Raw genomic sequence first — 19,986 nt, forward strand, 5'->3', positions numbered from 1 at the left:
TTTCAATTTTCAAATCATTTTCCCCACAAAAAAAAGCTGCATGGCCTGAATAGTCCTCAACAAGCTGCACAAGCAATAAAGAGCCGCTTTAAATTAAATGATAAAGGTTTTGTTTTTATTGCCTAAAGTGCAGTTACAGTAAATATCCACCTTTCATTGTTTTGTGTTACGATTGAATCAAAGAATTGCAAACGATTTTAGACGTTATCTGATTCTAAACAGCTGATAGCAAACACACGTGACGTGGATGCTGAAATATTACCAGGGAAAACCCTTCTCTGGTCGATAAGGTCATCTTCATTGTCAAACAGGGATTTATTAGTAATATTTTACTGGGCTATTTGTAGCTCATGTTCCTGTAAAAGAGTCTAGCGACGACCCTGTGTGGGTACATAGCAAATTTGGGATCTTCTAATTGGACATGGACACTCCTCCATTTTTAATGCAAATGAATGACTTCATAGTCAACATGACAAGCTACAGTAGCTGATATCAATATTGTGACTAAAGCAATATTGAATTCAGTTTGTCAGTGTCAGGATATGCATCTAGTGCTTTCATGCTATTGTCTTGTCTTCTGCAATGAATGGATTTAATATCACATCATTTCCGCTCCAGACATTTTAACCATAAAGCCTACTGTATCATATTTGACTGTATCATAAAACTTTGCTGAAAGATGTACACAATATTCTACATGCCTTCTGCCTCATTGATGTTTCATACACTTTTAGTAAAAAGGCCTTTAATTCTATAAATGTCCTCCTTGTCCACAGGTGTCAGTTTGCTGTGAAATCAACGTTAAATTGTATATATTACAAATGTGTATACATTATAACTTAATATGTCTTGTAAGATATAGAGTGACAACTGATATTCTGTATATTATGTAGGTAATCTTATACTGTTATAAAAATCTCATAGACTTACATTACAAGCTCGGAGCTTTCTTCTAACATTTTGGCCATATAAATAATGACATCTGCATAAAATGGCACAATTTTGCTTAGTCTGTGCCTCTGAAAAATTAAGGTGTTTTTTCTTCTCAAGCGTGAGCTCAACATTTATGGTTGTCATACTATGTGAGCCATAAAGAAGGCCTCAGATAAAAATTGTATGGACCACAAAACCAGTCTTAAGTGTTAAATTGAGATTTATACATCATCTGAATAAATAAGCTTTCCATTGATGTGTGGTTTGTTATGATAGGACCATATTTGGCCGAGATACAACTAAAAATCTGGAATCTGAGGGTGCAAAAAAATCTCCTTTAAAGTTGTCCAAATTAAGCTTTTAGCAATGCATATTACTAATCAAAAATTACGTTTTGATATATTTACGGTAAGAAATTTACAAAATATCTTCATGGAACATGATCTTTACTTAATATCCTAATGATTTTTGTCATAAAAGGAAAATTGATCATTTTGACCCATACAATGTATTTTGGGCTATTGCTACACATATACCCCAGCGACTTAAGACTGGTTTTGTGGTCCAGGGTCACATTTTATTTTATTTTAAGTCGTTCACCCAAAAATGAAAATTTGCTGAAAATGAACTCACCCTCAGGCCAGCCAAGATGTAGATGAGTTTGTTTGTTCATGGGAACAGATTTAGAGAAATATAGCATTCCATCACTTGTTCACCAATGGATCCTCTGCAGTGAATGGGTGCCGTCAGAATGAGAGTCCAAACAGCTGATAAAAACATCACAGTAATCCACACCACTCCAGTGCATCAATTAACATCTAGTGAAGCAAAAAGCTGTTTGGACTCATTCTGACGGCACCCATTCACTGCAGGGGATCCATTGGTGAGCAAGTGATGCAATGCTACATTTCTCTAAATCTATTCCCGCGAACAAACTAGAAACTCGGATGGCCTTAGAGTAAGTAATCTTCAGCAAATTTTCAATTTTGAGGGTGAACTAAAAGCAATTACAGAAACATCAATATATAAAATTAAATAACAATGTGAAAGGGTTGAAATGTTTTTCAGATTACTGAAATCTCTTCTGTGCAACCACCTGCTCTACTTTTCCCAAATATTTTTTTTTCTCATCAAATAGCCTGTTTCACTCTGTAATATCTAAGATTATGCAAGTAAAATGGTCTTTGAAAGGCATTTTATATTAAAGCCTAAAAAAAACAAAAGCCTAGTATTCCTTACACTCAGCACAGTTAAGAAATACAACCCAGCTAGATGCTAACATCAAAATATGTATTGTCATAAACTACACAGGACTAATTTGCATGTTGTTTCCAAGGATTTGGGCCTACTTAACCCAAGTTTCCCAAATCCCATACATCACCCTCCAGCATTTCCACTAGCCCTCCTGTCTTCCATTGATTTATACTAACAGCACATTAGATTTATTCAGTTCATCAAGGCTACTACATAATAGATTGACGAGAGCATAAAGTATGCTAGCACATGACCAATTATTTGTGGAAGGCTCATTTTCACTTCATTATTGTCTGTCAGACTCATATCTGCATTAGATTTAATCCCCTGACAAATACGTTGTAACATCCTTCACTTAAAATTCAGGAGAGCTTATTAATAGCATGTCACTCCAGGCTGCATTTTTTAGGTCAAAGACAGACTTAAAGAGAAATAATTGATGCGACCTGCTATAAAATCTGAAACCTAACGCATAAGCCACACTGTTGCTGTTGTGCAGTGGAGATTTGCGTTCTGTAAGGGTGTGTAATGGCTTTATCGACCGGAGGAGCCGGTGTGCAGCCGTGCCCCTGTCATCACCTAGTCTGATTGCCTCTGGACTCATCCACTCGTTCCCAAGAGTCTTTGCATCCGCACCAGCTCCCTGCAAAAATACAGAATGAATCAGCAGGGTGCAATCACAAACTTTAGGATCTCTTCTCTGATAAAATACGCAGGCCTGATGCTCAGAAATAATGTACAGACACATTGAAGGAAATTCATCCGTTGATACACATCCTGCTGTGATCTGCTCATCCTATGATATGCATTGGGGTTGAGTTGCCTGTGGTGTGGGTTAATGATGCTCTGCCAGTGCTGGAGATCAATTGAAGCTAATGAGGTGATGCGTTCCTGCACCAGCCCCAAACAGAAAAATAAAGCACAGCTCGCCTTTTCTTTTAGTTCTGACGATGCTGTCATTTGCACACGATGCCCTTTTTATTATGGTCATTTTATTATGGAAGCCCATTTTTTTTCTGTCAATTCTGACTTTTCTTTTCAGAATGGCAAGATGTAAAGTACGAATTGTGAGATATAAACTGAGAAAAATATCTACAATTATTATATATATATTTTTTATTATCCCATGAATGAAACATGGTTTTGATTTGTGTGTAAAAATGCATAAAATCAGGGTGATATAACTGTTATTATTGATACTTTTACTGATATAATGATAATAAAATAATAAGAATAATACAATTCTTGAAAAAAACTAATATTGAGAAAGAACAGCAGAATCTATCATCAGATATCATTATTTATTTATTCTAAAGTTCTCAATATATTCCATCTTTTCTCTCTACCATTGTCAGTTAGAACATAAGAGTTACCATTTATCTATCTGTTTATAAATGTACTGTACCGTTCAAAAGTTGAGGGCCAGTAAAGTCTCTTATGCTCACCAAGCTCTCAGTTATTTGATCAAAAATACAGTAAAAAAACAATAATATTGTGAAATATTATAACCATTTTAAATAACTGTTGTCTATTTGAATATATTCTAAAATGTAATTTATTATTATTTATTTATAAGTCAAAGCTGAATTTTCAGCATCATTCTTCAGTGTCACATGATCCTTCAGATCATAAAAACAGTTGTACTGTTTGTTTTTTTTTATGAACATGTTTTTTAAGGATTTTTTTAAATATTTGAATATGAAGTTCAAAAGAACCACATTTATTTGAAATATATATTTACACAAGCATATTATGTCAGCACACTTGAAACCCCATGGCTCAATAGTTGTCTGTATATGATTTGGTTGCAGGGAATTTCAAATGAATGAATTTTTGGTCAAATGGAGTGAACTTCTACAGACGTCCCCTGATGAGTGTGTAGGAACCTGAATCGTAATGCAGCTCTAATGACTCCCACAGGCTATAGTGTTGCCCATTCCAACAGGTGGTTTGCTATATGCTGTCATTTATTTTTTCCTCCTGTGAAAACTGCAGTTTCTGTGACAGATGCACCTGCCATCCAGATTTTTAAAACAGGATATTTTTGTCTTGATATATGTCATTTCTGTTCTTATAGGTTTCTGTAAGGTAAAGCAGAGCAGTTCCACCCGAGAGAGCCAGTATGTGCATCATTTCCATGTCAGACGGCTGAGCATGGTACAAGCATGGTATAATCATTTGTGAACATAGATTCCATTACAGCCATCTATAAAGGTTGAGTTCATCTAAAGATGAAAATCTTTTAATCATCATTTTCTCACACTCATCATTCTAATCCATTCTTTCTTTGGTGCAGCTAAACATTTTGAAAGTGAAAGTAAATGGGCTCCAGAATAACTGCATTGTTTGGGTAAAACAAAACAACCAAACAAACAAAAAGTATTATGTAGTTTGGCATAATCTTTCATTAATATTTCATAGAAAATAAAATATTTAAAAAAATGCTTCACATTATTCATTGTTTTTTTTTCTACTTGACACTTGTTTTTACCCAAACTCAAATTAATGGTGCTACCAAACTAAATGGTGAAAAATAAATAATTCAGGAAACGTTATCATTATAAGACTTGTGCCAACCCTCATAACTGTATTGAGGTCAGTTAAGTGTCAGATAATTTGACCTTTTTTATGACATTATTTAAAATGTCATGTGGTGCGACTTCCCCAAAACTGATATTTTGCCTTTGCAGCTCATTCCTCAGATATTCTGCTAAAAGGCATCTTTGGTTTTGTTTATCATGTCTGTCGTGCTGAAATCATGCGTTTTAGACCATATTAGTCTAAACTTCTGATATACGGTTTTGTGCGCACACATCCGAAGCACGCACACAGAAAGCGGCTGTCACATAGCATGTGAGTACTAAATTAAATTCTCTTTCGTGTCTTATTATCAAATCCACAAGTTTATGTTAAAAACACACATGAGTTATGAAAACGATTGATTATGTCTGTGAAGGTAAACAGCTGGGAAATAAATCACATATTTGTATTAGATCTGTGTGGCAGCAGCGTAATATACAGTAAATAAATCAATAAATCCACTGCTCTTTTGTCTCATCTAAACAGTGTTTTGTGACCAGTCAGAGGAGACAGAACAGTTAACATGCTTTGCTCTAACTTTCCCCATGCCTTTAGAACTGGTACACTGCTGTCACTTGTTAAAACACAATGGCTGCGCCGTGGGTGGAAACTTGCAGATTAAGGGGTGGTAATATTATAATAAGATCTACGTCACTGGGGAGTGAAATCCGAGCAACTAATTTTTTCACAAACTTGCAGAGAGAGGCTTATCAAAAAAATTTACTGGTTAATCTTTTTCATGTTTTCTGGGTTGGTAGATGCACTGGGGACCCGATTATAGCACTTAAGCATTGGAAAAAGTCAGAATTTTATGATATGCCACCTTTAAGTTTGAGAAGGTTTCCAGCGTTCCAGCTGTTACAGTTTCTCTGTCCCTTTTCTTCTGATGGTCTCTCCTGTGCGCTGAGATTTGTGTGCCAGCGGCAGCATGATTCTCCACAATCCGACAAGTCTTCAGCTGCAAAAGATTTCCCAAGTGTCTGTGACAGACTAAGCCGATTGTCTCAATGTGTGGCCTGTTAAAGGATTCTAGCTCTGTCACAGCTGAACGCGACCTCTCATGTCTTTATTTCTCACAGGTAATCTCTTGCTATTTAAATTCGCCATTGGGATTAAATTCACCAGTTTGCTTCATCGTTATGTGCACGGCAGTGTTAAAGTTTTAGGTAAGCTTATGTTATAGACATAGGGATCTTACAGAGGTTTTTCCTGCCACTGTCGGCTTTGGATTCTTCACCGAGTGTTTGTGAGGCGCTCTACTGTGTTTTGTAAAGCTGCTTCGGAAGGATTTGTATTGTGCAAAATACAAATGAAATCAGTTTAAAGGGGTCATATGATGTTGCTAAAAAGAACATAATTTGTGTATTTGGTGTAATGCAATGTGTCGTTCGAGGTTCAAAAAACACATTATTTTCCACATACTGTTCATTATTGTTGCTCCTCTATGCTCCACCTTTCTGAAACACATCGATTTTTACAAAGCTCTTCATTCTGAGAAGTGAGGTGTGCTCTGATTGACTAGCTATCCAGTGCATTGTGATTGGCCGAATACCTCAAGCGTGTGATGGAAATGTTACGCCCCTTACCATGTTGTGATGCCCTGACGCGACGAGACTAAAACAATAAAACCCATTATAAACGAGGCATTCAGTGAGGACATAAGTACTGATTATAATGACTCATGCGGTCTTTTTACGCGTTGTGCCACGCCGCGTAAACATAACAGCATGTCTGCAATGGTGATCGTAGAAACACCAAACAAGCACTACTCTACACTGCTCAAAACTCGCGTTTGAATAGACAGTAGCAAACTCTTTAAATAATAAAAGTTACGCCTTCTTTCATTGTGTATACATTTGGGCGGTGTTATGCAAATCTTCCCACATCGTGACGTAGACGTGTTTAAATGAGCCGTTTTAGGAGGGCCTGGACAAGTCTTAATTTTGATAAAGAATATCTCTTTGGGTTTGAGACTTTAATCTTTGCAACTTTACAGATCTTATATATGCACAAACAGCTTGTAACACTCCAAAGACAAAGGAAAACATGAAATCGCATCATATGACCCCTTTAAAGACTTAAAGGCACGTCATGTCTTATTTTTAACTGCTAATTATATGAATCAACATAAACAGCTCTGTTCCAAATCTAGTGAGCAGCCTACATGCAACTTAAAGCATCATGGGCACGCTTCCAACATGAAGGAATAATTATATGGCCTTCTGAGATGCTGAATTCTAAAACAGCGTAGCATGTATTTTCCATGGAGAATAAAATCCTATGAGGATTAACGAAGCAGATTTATTTCCACAGCCTTATTTGATCATATTTACCAAGGGTACCAACAATTCTAACCACGTGTGCATATATATTTATTCCATGGTCTGTCTGAATACTGGATTCTGATTGGCTGGGAGGTTTAATGCACAGATAGTTCCAAGTCAGTTTAATCACCCTTCCATATTAATTGCCCCCTTCCTTTTTTTTGCATATATGTCACATTTGAATGATCATCAAACTAAATTTTAATATTACACAAAGATAACCCGAGTAAATACAAAATTCAGTTTTGAAATAATGATTTCATTTATTAAGGGAAAAAAGCAGTCTAAACCTGCCTGGTCTTACGTGAAAAAGTATATGCCCCCTAAATCTAACAACTGGTTGTGCCACCCTTTGCAGCAACAACTGCAATCAAGCATTTGCGATAACTGGCAATGAGCCTTTCACATCGCTGTGGAGGAATTTTGCCCACTCTTCTTAGCAGAATTGTTTTAATTCAGCCACATTGGAGGGTTTTTTAGCATGAATGGACTGCTTAAGGTCATACCACAGCATATCAATTGGATTTAAGTCCGGACTTTGACTTGACCGCTCCAAAACCTTAATTTTGTTTGTCTTGAGTCATTGAGAGGTGGACTTGCTGGTGTGTTTGAGATCATTGTCCTGCTGCATAACCCAAGTGCGCTTGAGCTTGAGGTCACAAACTGACAGCCGGATAGAATGATAGAATGCAGAATTCATGGTTCCATCAATTATGAGAAGTCGTCTAGGTCCTGAAGCTGCAAAGCAGCCCCAGACCATCACACTACCACCACCATGATTGACTGTTGGTATGATGCTCTTTTTATGAAATGCTGTGTTGGTTTTACACCAGATGTAAAGGGACAGTTCAACTTTTGCCAGCCACTCCTGGGAAGGTTCACCACTGTTCCAAGTTTTCTCCATTTGTGGATAATGGCTCTGGCCGTGGTTCGCTGGAGTCCCAAAGCCTTAGAAATGGCTTTATAACCCTTTCCAGACTGATACATGTCAACTATTTTGTTTCTCATCTGTTCTGGAATTTCTTTAGATCGCGGCATGATTCGTTGCTCTTTAAGCATGCTTCACTTTGTCAGACAGGTTCTATTTAAGTGATTTCTTGATTCAACAGGTCTGGCAGTAATAAGGCCTGGGTTTTACTAGTGAAATTTAATTCAGCTTTCTAAAATAATGTGGTTAATTACAGTTCTTTCTTGACTTAACAGGAGGGGGCAATTTATTTTTCACGTAGGGCCAGGCAGGTTTGGACAGCTTTTTTCCCTTAATAAATGAAACCATCATTAAAAAACTGCATTTTGTATTTACTTGCATTATCTTTGTGTAATATTAAAATTAGTTTGATGATCTGAATCTTTTAAGTGTGACAAATATGCAAAAAATGTAAAAACAGGAAGGGGGCAAAAACCTTTTCACGGCACTGTATATAGATCAAAGATTATCTAGAAGATACTTTGAATGGAGATCAGGTGATTCAAGCTAACTTAATTGTAGAAAAAAAAATTTAAGGATCAATATGGTAAACACCATAATTATTGTATGCGAAGGACTGGTTACTGCTGTAGAAAGCTCAACGCAGAGGAGCCATACATTATAAATGCCATAGCCCACGGCCACAGCAGACATGATGACGGATCAAAGCGAACCCACCAGGGATTACAACACTGAGGTTATTATAGCAACTCTGAAGAGTACCGATTTCTTCAATAAAAGTTTGATAAGATAACTGGACAGCATTACATAATTACACTGTATTAGTAAAAGGAAAGAAATTCACTCTGAAATGTTCATTATGCAAGACTTGTTATTAGGGGTGCACTATTAAACCAGATGAACCCATTAGTGTGCTTATCTAACAGAAACCTCGGGCTCTAACAGCAGTCATTCAGCCATCATAAATGCAATGAGAATCATCTAAATTATTTTGTTGTTGTTGTTTCATTTAAGTAACTTTGCCTCCTAAAATTCTGCAGGAGCAATACAATTACACACAAATGAGACAGTTTGTGTAAGAGTGCAGAGTTTTAATGAATCATCATAGCTCAGATCGTTTATGACTGCATAAATTGGATAATAAATGCTTGAGATGCAGGAGACTTTGCTCTCCTTTTAATCATACTGCTTTTCTATAAGAAAGAACTGAGATTTTAAATAAACCTCTTTTATTTAAAATTTTTTTTCCTAAGATTTTTCTTTCCTAAAGGCCTGTTCAGATCATGGATAATAACTACATTTATGAGAATACACTGTAAAAAAAAAAAAATAGTTGAGCAAACGTAAAAAAATAAGGCAACTTGATGCAGACTTTCGAGTTTTCTCAACAATAGTTTTTTTTAGTTCAGCTCAGTAAAGATACTTTGTTGAGCCAATGTAAATGTATTTGTTCATGCAATGCTGATTGTCTTATTTTGCCAATAGAAACATTCTTGTCACAGCAACTGAAACAACAATTAGGCTACTGTCGTAGAGGTCATTTATTTTTTTCTGTTTCCTGGAAGTCAAAAAGAATGAATCAATAATCTCCACACATCAAATTTATGTCTGTTTAATGAATAACTTAGTCTTGTAATTTGTCTTACAAACAAAGACAATGTTGTCTATTTACTAGACTAAGATATCCAGGAAATGGATATGAGTGATTGAACATACTCTAGGACTCAAAACTTGACACACAAATAGCATTTTTTTAGTATTGGAGACTCAAAAAGTTTCGTACACTGGAAAATGTGCAGTTGCATTTTTTTAGAGTGAGATTTTCAGATTCAGATTTTCAAACGGCATCATAAGCTTGCAGATTTTGACATGATTGCAGAGAAAAAAAGCGCATCATAATCAACATACTAAATGATTGAGCATCACACACTACCAGACTTTTAAGTTGTTCAGATCACAACAAACTCACACAGAAACATACACACTGCTGCTGGAAGACACGTGACAAATGAAAACAATATGTTCTAAAATCAGCTCAATTTATAATCTGAAGAATTTTGGAAATTAGCATTGACTCATGATTTGCACATGCAAAATTCATTTGTTCTTTATTGAAGGGAGAGTTGGAACAGGATAAAATATTTTGCAATACATTTAGCAAATAGTCTGCAACTGAATTAAACTGAAATGGATCAAATCTGGTCAACTGTGTGGAGTTTAATGTGAGAAAAATGTAACAGACTGAACTCTAATTAGAACGAATTGCAAAAGAAATGTAAACTATTTTATTTTTAAACATTACATGGGAATATCTGCCAGTTTGCATGTCCCCATTCATAACCATTAGATTTAAACTGGTTACACGCACACTTGTCATTGCTACAATGTAATATTATTATTATTAAATATTATTAATTAACAATTAATTAAAGTACTTTGGTATTGCTTAGTTGCTTTTAATTATGTATTAATTATGCAATTTCTTACTGTTATTATACTTTATTATTAGTTTTACTTTATTTAAATTACTTTATTTATTATACTTTGTTACTAGCCTATTACTTAGTATACTATGTAATAATTCCAAAATAAGGACACTGTAAAATAATTTGCTTTATACATTTTCTATGGAAATTAGGAATTTTTCCTTTTCCCTCATTGTTTGTTCAACCCTGTTATACTGTAATATTTCCCTATTAAAATTCACCTGGATCAACTAAAAGCAAGCTTTTCTTAATTCGGTGATGAGCATTTCATCACATTTAGGGTAAATCTAAAAAATATGATAGTTTAATAATTAATATCTAGTTTGGTTGCTAGTAAGTGCCTCAAACAAACACTCAAAATGTCTTGGTGAAACAGAAATAGTAACAGATCTTTTCTTCCAGATTGCAGTGTACATCCAAGTGTAACGGAGTATTGAAAATGTAAAAAATGTAGGACGGAGATTTGGTTCAATCCACCTGTTGTTGATTGGATTTTGGGATGTGGTGGTTGCTCTCACAAATAATGTGAGCTTGTTGATTACGGAGGAGTGGGTTAAGGTAACACAATGATTGGAGAAGTCTGGCATATGTCACCGACATTTTGGCCAAACATTATGAGGTCAAAAATGAATGAATTTTCATTTCATTCTGACTTTAAAACAGCTGAACCAACGATTGCTTCCTGTCGTCAGATGGCCAGTGACTGAACTTTGGCTGTGTTTTCTGGGGCTGAGACTACCGTGACCATGGAGAAATGTACCAAACTGATACGCACTGCGTATGTTTAGAACGACACTAAGCGCCGCACGCCTGTCTGGTTCTCCAGCCAAACACCTGTACTTGTCCTGTCATTCCCAGGCAGGAAAACCAAGAAGAATGCTCAGGAGAAAAACCTCAAACAGCACACTAATGTCATGGGAGAAATAGAGCAGCGCTGGTAGTTCTGTAAGACGAGGAACAGACAGGCAGGATTTGAGATGACAACAAGCACAAAAACAACCTGGGTACCGGAGAGGAGGGGAGAAAGAATGGAGAAGGGGAATTGGGGGATGCTGCGAGAGGGAGGGAGAGATAGAGACACAGAGACAGAGAGAGGAGGGTGAGGTGGAAAAGGAAGAGAAAGGAAAAAACAGGAGAGAGAACAGACAGCCAGAGCAGCACAGAGACAGACAGAGGTAGAGCAGGGGTAGGAGATGCCACACTCCATCCAGCAACCATGACAACCGAGGCAAGCACATGCCAAGCCCCCATACTCTCACACCACCAATAAGGCGGACAGCAGGGACGACTGCAATACACGCTGACACGCTGCAAACCTGGAATGGTTTAGATGATTTAGCTCTTTTGTTCAGGTCCTTTCACCTGGTGTTAAATCTGCTCTCTCCTGCCGTTCATCAGGGTGGGCTGAACTCGGATCAAAGCGAACAGCTGGAGCCTTTTCCACTGTGACCCATCAATGGAGTCCCTGAGGTGGGCTTAATACCGCTCAATGGTCCCCCTCCGGAGCAAACGACCTGCCGGTAGACTTGAAGGCAGAATTTGACTTGAAAACCGCCTGTAAAACAGAAGAGATGAAACATGTAAGCCATATGATACGGGGTGAGTGCACTTTCCAGATTTTGCATGCGGAAAGGTCTACGAATTTATAACATGTTGGAGAAGGTGCAATGGGATCATGGAGAGAGAAAAAAAAACAATATACATAGTAAATGTATTCGGTAATATAAACCTTTCTAAACTGATTTTTACAAAGATTTACTACACTACTAAAACTATTATGTCCTCATTTAGAATATGGTTAAGCAATATATATATAAAAAAACATTTTAGTGGGGTGGCTGTCTGTGACTGTCAACAGGTTATTAAGACTTTGATGAATCTCCCACAGCGATGCTCAATGGCTTGTCCTCAGGAAATGGTACTATGTGTCCCCATGATTTGCTACTGATATAATTAGCAAGACACTGCACTTAGCCACAATAGTTAACAGATTGAACTCTATTAAGGGTGAATTGCAAAAGAAACAAACAATTTTATTTTTAAATGTTTTATGGGAATATCAGCCTTTTTGCATGTCCTCATTCATATAGCAAAATGGTTAAATAAAAGGTAAAGTACATTTGAATATAATTTTGGGTTACACTTTATTTAAAGTTACAGTGTAGTTACACAAATAAGAAATAAGTAACAACATGTACTGTAGGATTTAGTGTTATTTAGTTGCTTTAAATTATGCAATCTACTGTACATTATTACTATAGTAAATACTGTATAAGTAACGTGTAACAAGGACACAAATAATTTGTTTTATACAATTTCTTTTTTTTTTTTTTTTTTGCTAACTACTGTTTATTGAATTTTATTCTGTGGAACAGTTGTACAAAACAAAAAGCATCTGTACAAATTTAGAACCCACCCCAACCCATCTCACCCCCTGGTAGACTTAAAAAAATAAATAAAAATAAAAAATAAAATAAATACTACTAATAAAAATATATTAATTAATATTAATAGATAAACAAATAACAAAATAATTTTTACAAAGATTTTAGAAAAGAAGACAACATTAAAAGCTGAATGCCATGAATTTACAGTTTTCACGTTAGATCCATGTATACGAGAAGTAGCGAGTTCCATTGAGATAATGTCCAACAAATACACAGTCCAGGTTCGTCTGTCCATTGTGTGAGGAGGATTCCAACGGTTGACCAGCAGTTTTTTTGCTGCTGTGAGAGCAGCTAACAGTAAAGATCTTTGTTGGACGGCTAAGGTGAAGTCTCAAAAGTCATTCATGAGAAAATGACGTGGAGTCAAACATATCTCAGTACCCAACAAGTATGATAGGTCCTGTGAAAGGTGAGGGCAAAAAGGTAAGAGAGAGAAGGGCACTCCCAAAAAAAATTTCAAAAACGTGCCTAAAACTCCTTGGGAACAGAGATTACACTTAGGAGAAGATGACAGATTCATATAAAAACGTTTCATTGGAGTCAAGTAAACCTTATGCAGCAATTTCCAATGAATCATTTGGTGATTAGGGTTTTTAGAAGACAATTTAAACATACCCCATACCTGATCGGAAAATAAAACATGCACATCCTCATTAAGATCCTTAGCCCAAACAGTTGTAATAGATAAAGGTTTGTATGAATGCTCAAGAAGAAAGAGATAGATGACTGAAGCAGAGGAGGGAGATTCCTCAGAAGGAAGGATTAGTTTGTGCAAAGGGTGAACAAGCAGTTGAGAGTTCCAAGGCACCCCATATGCCCGTAGGGCCGATCTAATACACAAATGCATAAAAAAGGAGGTGCTTGGCAGATTATATTGAGTTTTAAGATTCTGGAGGGATTTTAAACCACTATCATCATAGATATCTCCCAGAGTGTTTACTTTACTGTGAGTCCATTGCGGACAATGAAATGGAGTACTGCCTGACAAAAGGTTATTATTGTGGAAAATAGGCGAACATGTCTTTCAACATCCCTCTATGTGGAGAGGAGGTGGGTTACAATGGGACCAAACCGAGATTTACACTGCCTAAGCGGAGCTCCCGAAAAAACAAGATGCATCAGTTAATACGGATAAACAATAGATTCCTCAATTGCTCTCCAAGACACAGAAGCGTCAGGATCAAACCAAACTGCTAAAGGGCGGAGGGAAAAGGCTTGAGCATACAGTCTTAAATTAGGGGAAGAAAGACCTCCATGTAATCTACATCGTTGTAAGGTAGTCAGTTTAATACGAGGACGTTTCCCATCCCATATATACCGTGAAACGCATGCATCTAGGTTGTTCCAGTAGCCAACCGGTGGAGCGAGAGGAATCATGGAAGAAAATAAATTAATACATGGGAGAACATTCATTTTAATCACCGATATACGGGCCTGAAAAGAAGTAGGAAGACGAGACCAATTTTCCAAATCTGAGGATACTTTGGCTAGAATACCATTATAGTTTTTTGAGACGATTTCCTGCAGGGAAGGAGAAACATCTATTCCCAAGTACTTAAAGTTTTGAACCAAAGGAACAGATATAGAAAGGGACATGGAATCAATTTTAGAATTGAGGGGAAGTAAACATGACTTACTGATACTTAAACCCTGAGAGAGATCCAAAATGGTCAAATAAATTCAGCACGAGGAATAGAATGTGATGGTTTCTCCAAAAACAGAAACACAAAAACAGAAACAAAGAAATATGATGATGAGTATTCTGTATATTTATGGGAGAAATAGTTTCAGATTGTCAGACCGCTTGAGCTAAGGGCTCCAAGGATAGGGCAAATAACAGAGGAGACAGCGGGCAACCCTAAAGAGTACCTCGATGTATAAAGAATGGGTTAGAGCGAACAGCACCTGTGAGAACAGTGGTTGCTGGATTGGCATACAGGACTTTTATCATATTTATGAAACTCGATCCTAGACCCAGATGCTGTAGAACCGCCCATAAATAGTTCCATTCTAGCTGGTCAAAAGCTTTCATCGCATCTAGAGATAATACTGTGCAATGAGAGGACTGTCACAGTCACCAGTTCAACCGCACTGCATTTCCCAGCATCCCTCTTGCCACCCACATGCACTCAGTCATAATCACTTTTACCTGACCTGCATCAGGGAATCCTCCTCACTTGTTGCAACTAATCAAGCTCCCTTTAAGACTGCACTCTATCCATACCCTCATTGTTTAGTCTTGAGGTTACAAGCTCTTCATCTGTCTTATCACTTACCTGCTGGATCGCTGAGGCCCTGTGGATGTCTTCCTCCAGTTGATGCTACCGAAGGGAAAGATAAGGACGATTATTTCCTCAGTTTATTAAGCTTCATTGAAATCTGAGTTATTGCACTTACCGGTTAAGGTTGTCTTCAGTTTGTTTAATAAATAAGCTTTTACTCACCCTCGTATGCCTCTCCATCCAATGTGGGACAGAAGACCAGACCATAAAAGAGAAGGTTTCAGCGGCATGGATTTTTATAGTGTCTCTCCTGAGGAGTATGTGCTCCATTTTCACCAAGACGGTCGTTCTCTGGAGAGTTATGTGGAGGAGTTTGTGGAACGTATCCATTGCGTGATTGGGAGCGATTCTGTTCTGAATCGCATGTTGCTGAATGGGCTGGATGATGACTTGCTAGTTATCCTTATGCTTCTGGATGCTGAAGAATTGTCTCTGGTGGATTTTATTAATCGAGTCCTCCAGGTAATGGGTTCCAGTTTCTATGTGGGTGAAGCGGACGAAGAATCTACATGCCTGGCCAGTGGTCCAGACCATACCAGTCCTCCGGTGTTTCCCCGAGCCCGGAAGTGGGTTTCGAACACTGAAACTGAAATCGGCCTTCCACCCTTTGTTTTCAGCTACCCAAACCAATCCGGGCCTCAGCTCAGAACCTGCGGCCACATCTCACGCAAGCCCGCCATCCGTTGGGAAACTCACGCTGCTGTCCGCGGCTCTCCGAAGCCCACCGTCTGCGGGGAAATTAACGCTGCCATCCATGGCTTTCCCAAACCCGCTGACCGCAGGTAACCCAATCCCACTGCCGATCGCGGCCCACGTAAGCCCGCCGTCTGAGTATATGGCAAGCCTGCCAGAGAATCGCAAGTGCCCTCCAGTGCCTGCTCCTCGCAAGTGCCCTCAAGTGTCTGCACTTCCAGAGCGCCCTCCTATGACTCAGCTGGTCCCGTCCAGCATTGCGCTTCTAGAGCGCCCCCAAGAGCCCACTTCTCCTAAATTGTACCCAGAGAAAATTCCAGTTTTTAAGTTTACGCTCGAGAGAGCGGCTGTTCCCAGTCCCACAGAATCTAGTTCTCAAACCACGGCCAGGAGTGCCGATCCACACTCTGCTTGCGTCTTTTGATCTCAAGAGAGTGCTAATTACGGCTACTCACAAATCAGGCAACCAACTGGACCTTATTTACACACGACACTGCTCCACTGATCATGTGCTGGTTACTCCACTACACATCTCGGATCACTTCCTCCTCACTCTTAACCTCAACATGATTCCTGACACATCACATACCCCCCCACATGTCACTTTTCGACATAACTTGCATTCATTCTCACCCTCCCGGCTATCTGCTATGGTTTCATCTTCACTTCCTCCCCTTAAACAGTTATCCTCTCTTGATGCTAATAGTGCTACTGATACTTTCTGTTCCACTCTGACGTCCTGTTTAAATACTTTCTGCCCCTTATCTTCCAAGCCAGCCCGTACCACCCCTTCTGCCCCTTGGCTATCTGATGTTCTCCAAAAACATCGTTCTAAACTTAGGGCTGTGGAAAGGGTATGGCGCAAATCACGAAATCCTTCTGACCTTAATTTATATCGATCACTCCTCTCTGACTTCTCTGCTAAGGTCTCTAAACTCATCCTTTCCAGTCATCCTACTACCTGTCCGCTTGATCCTATTCCATCTCATCTCCTTCAAGCCATTTCTCCTGCAGTTATACCTGCACTCACTCACATCGTTAATACATCCCTTCACACTGGAATTTTTCCCTCAGCATTTAAACAGGCTCGTATAACTCCACTTCTTAAAAAACCCACTCTTAACCCAACTTTTTTAGGGAACTATAGACCGGTTTCCCTTCTTCCTTTCATTACAAAAACACTTGAACGAGTCGTGTTCAACCAAGTCTCTGTCTTTCTCACACAGAACAACCTCCTGGACAGTAACCAATCTGGCTTCAGAAGTGGACATTCGACCGAAACTGCCTTGCTTTCTGTTGTTGAAGCCCTAAGACTTGCAAGAGCGGCTTCCAAATCTTCATTATTTATCTTGCTGGATCTGTCTGCTGCTTTTGATACCGGCAACCATCAGATCCTCTTGTCAACCCTATTGAGAAAGGGCATCTCAGGAACCGCACTCCAGTGGTTTGAGTCTTACCTCTCTGATAGGTCCTTCAAAGTATCTTGGTGAGGTGAGGTATCCAAGTCGCAACATCTAGCTACTGGGGTGCCTCAGGGCTCAGTTCTTGGACCAATTCTCTTTTCTGTCTACATGGCATCACTAGGTTCTGTCATTCAGAAACATGGCTTTTCATATCACTGCTATGCTGATGACACTCAGCTCTACCTCTCTTTCCATCCTGATGATCCGACGATAGCTGCTCGCATCTCAGCATGTCTAACAGACATTTCTTGCTGGATGATGGACCATCACCTTCAACTCAACCTAGCTAAGACAGAACTGCTTGTAGTTTCAGCTAACCCGGCGCTTCATCACAATCTCACCTTCCAGTTAGGCTCATCTACCATAACTCCTTCAAACACAGCCAGAAACCTTGGAGTTGCGATTGATGATAAGCTGAATTTCTCAAACCACATTTCTAAAACTGCCCGGTCCTGCAGATTTGCATTATACAATATTAAGAAGATCAGACCCTTTCTCTCGGAACATGCAACACAACTCCTTTTTCAGACTCTTGTTCTGTCCAGACTTGACTATTGCAATGCTCTCTTGGCAGGTCTTCCAGCCAATTCTATTAAACCTCTACAATTAATCCAAAATTCGGCTGCAAGATTAATCTTTAATGAGCCGAAAAGAACGCACGTCACGCCTCTGTTCATCAATTTGCACTGGCTACCAATAGCTGCTCGCATTAAATTCAAGGCACTAATGTTTGCCTACAGAACCACCACTTGCTCTGCACCCCTTTACCTTAATTCATTACTTCAGACTTATATGCCCTCTAGAAGCTTGCATTCTTCAAGTGAACGACGCATTATTGTACCATCCCAAAGACACACAAAAACACTTTCACAGACTTTTTCATTAACTGTTCCCATCTGGTGGAATGACCTGCCCAACTCAATCCGAGTAGCCGAATCCTTACCCATCTTCAAGAAACAGCTAAAAACTCATCTGTTCCATCTTTACTTGACCCTCTAACTCTAGCACTCTCTATTCTAATTTTATTTTATCTTTGTCTTTTTATTAAAAAAAAAAAAAAAAAATAATAATAATAATAATAATAATTATTATTATTATTATTATTATTATTATTATTATTATTAGCAACTAGTTAAGAGACCCTAAAATAAAGTGTTACCTTTATGGATTATTGAAAGTTCAACAGCAACATTATTATTATAACATAAATAATAATTCATGAGCATACAAGAAGATATAAAAATTCTTCAGTAATACAGTATGTGGTTACAGGCACGTTGCACTGATGGTCACAGGTGTACTTTGATGACTTGACTTCTGATGTCTTTTTTCGGGTTTCAGGCTCAGAACAACTATAAACTTTCCCATATCGTTATGAAATGACAGTGAAGTTCAGGTTTTTTAATTCAAGCACGATCAATATTATCACACTGGAAATGAAAGGTTGATTTGACAACATTCCATTAAGGGATACAATATTTCATACAGTGTGCTCTGACTCTATACTCCACATTTGTTCATGCCACAACAGCATGAATAGTATGGTTGTAAGCCGTTCCGAATTTGTGTTCACTGTAGTCACATTAGTGAAAAAAGCTCTGTAATATTGTAGCACTGTGATGATAATGGTACTGATGACAAATAATGGTACTGTAATGCCTCCTGGGATCATATTAGTGTGTGCTTAGGAATACATAAGTCCAAAACTGACCCTGTTGCACATGTCTGTGTTTTATCACAGAACAGCCGTCCGACATCACCTACATCCTGATGTCAGTACATCTGAGACCAGGACCTGTTCTGTGGTGATAACCGTATATGGGGCTCTTGTCACTATGAGTCACTTTAACAAAGAGGTGTTCAGGTTTTACATAGACAAGCCCTCTTATCTGCTGTCAGTGATGCTCTGTAAAAACAGCAGCAAAGGGATTGTGACGCAGGTTGGCTCTGTAGAGTTAACAGCGATCAGTACAGTAAGAGAGAGAGAGAGAGGAAAAAATATTTCTGTGCTGTGCAATTGCTAAAGTAAACAACTGCCTGTGTCTAATTAGCATTTCGAACTGAATGTCTGCACTGTGTGTGGGCTCCAGTCTCAAAAACACTCTCACTGTTATGGCCAGCTGATGCTTTTACCTAATACTGAATGCCCTGATGCTGTCTGTGTGACTGTGGCTTACTTTCTCTGCAAGCCCCACGATTCCTGACAAGTAATAGCCATACTTCATTTTCCACTGACTACTCTGTTGAGCGCACAAGAAGTACACTCCATTGATGCACTCTAGTGGATCTTTAGTTTCAAGTGCTCAAATCAGCATGATTTTTCTGTCTGTGGCTTGTGTGTAAACAAAAGCACATATGTGAGGTACAGTGTTGGGGAGTAACTAGTTACATGTAACGGAATTACGTAATTTAATTACAAAATAAAAGTAATTGTAATCAGTTACAGTTACTAAGATAAAATGTGTAATTAAATTACAGTTATGAAAATGTTAATGATTAAAAAGGGGGTTACATCTGATTTTTTTCACACACACTCCCGCATACAGATTTAATTGAGTTCTTTCATAAATTGCAGTGACTGCTCTAAAATATGAAA

This window comes from Barbus barbus, assembly GCF_936440315.1.
Source record: "Barbus barbus genome assembly, chromosome: 36".
In the NCBI taxonomy this organism is placed as follows: domain Eukaryota; kingdom Metazoa; phylum Chordata; class Actinopteri; order Cypriniformes; family Cyprinidae; genus Barbus; species Barbus barbus.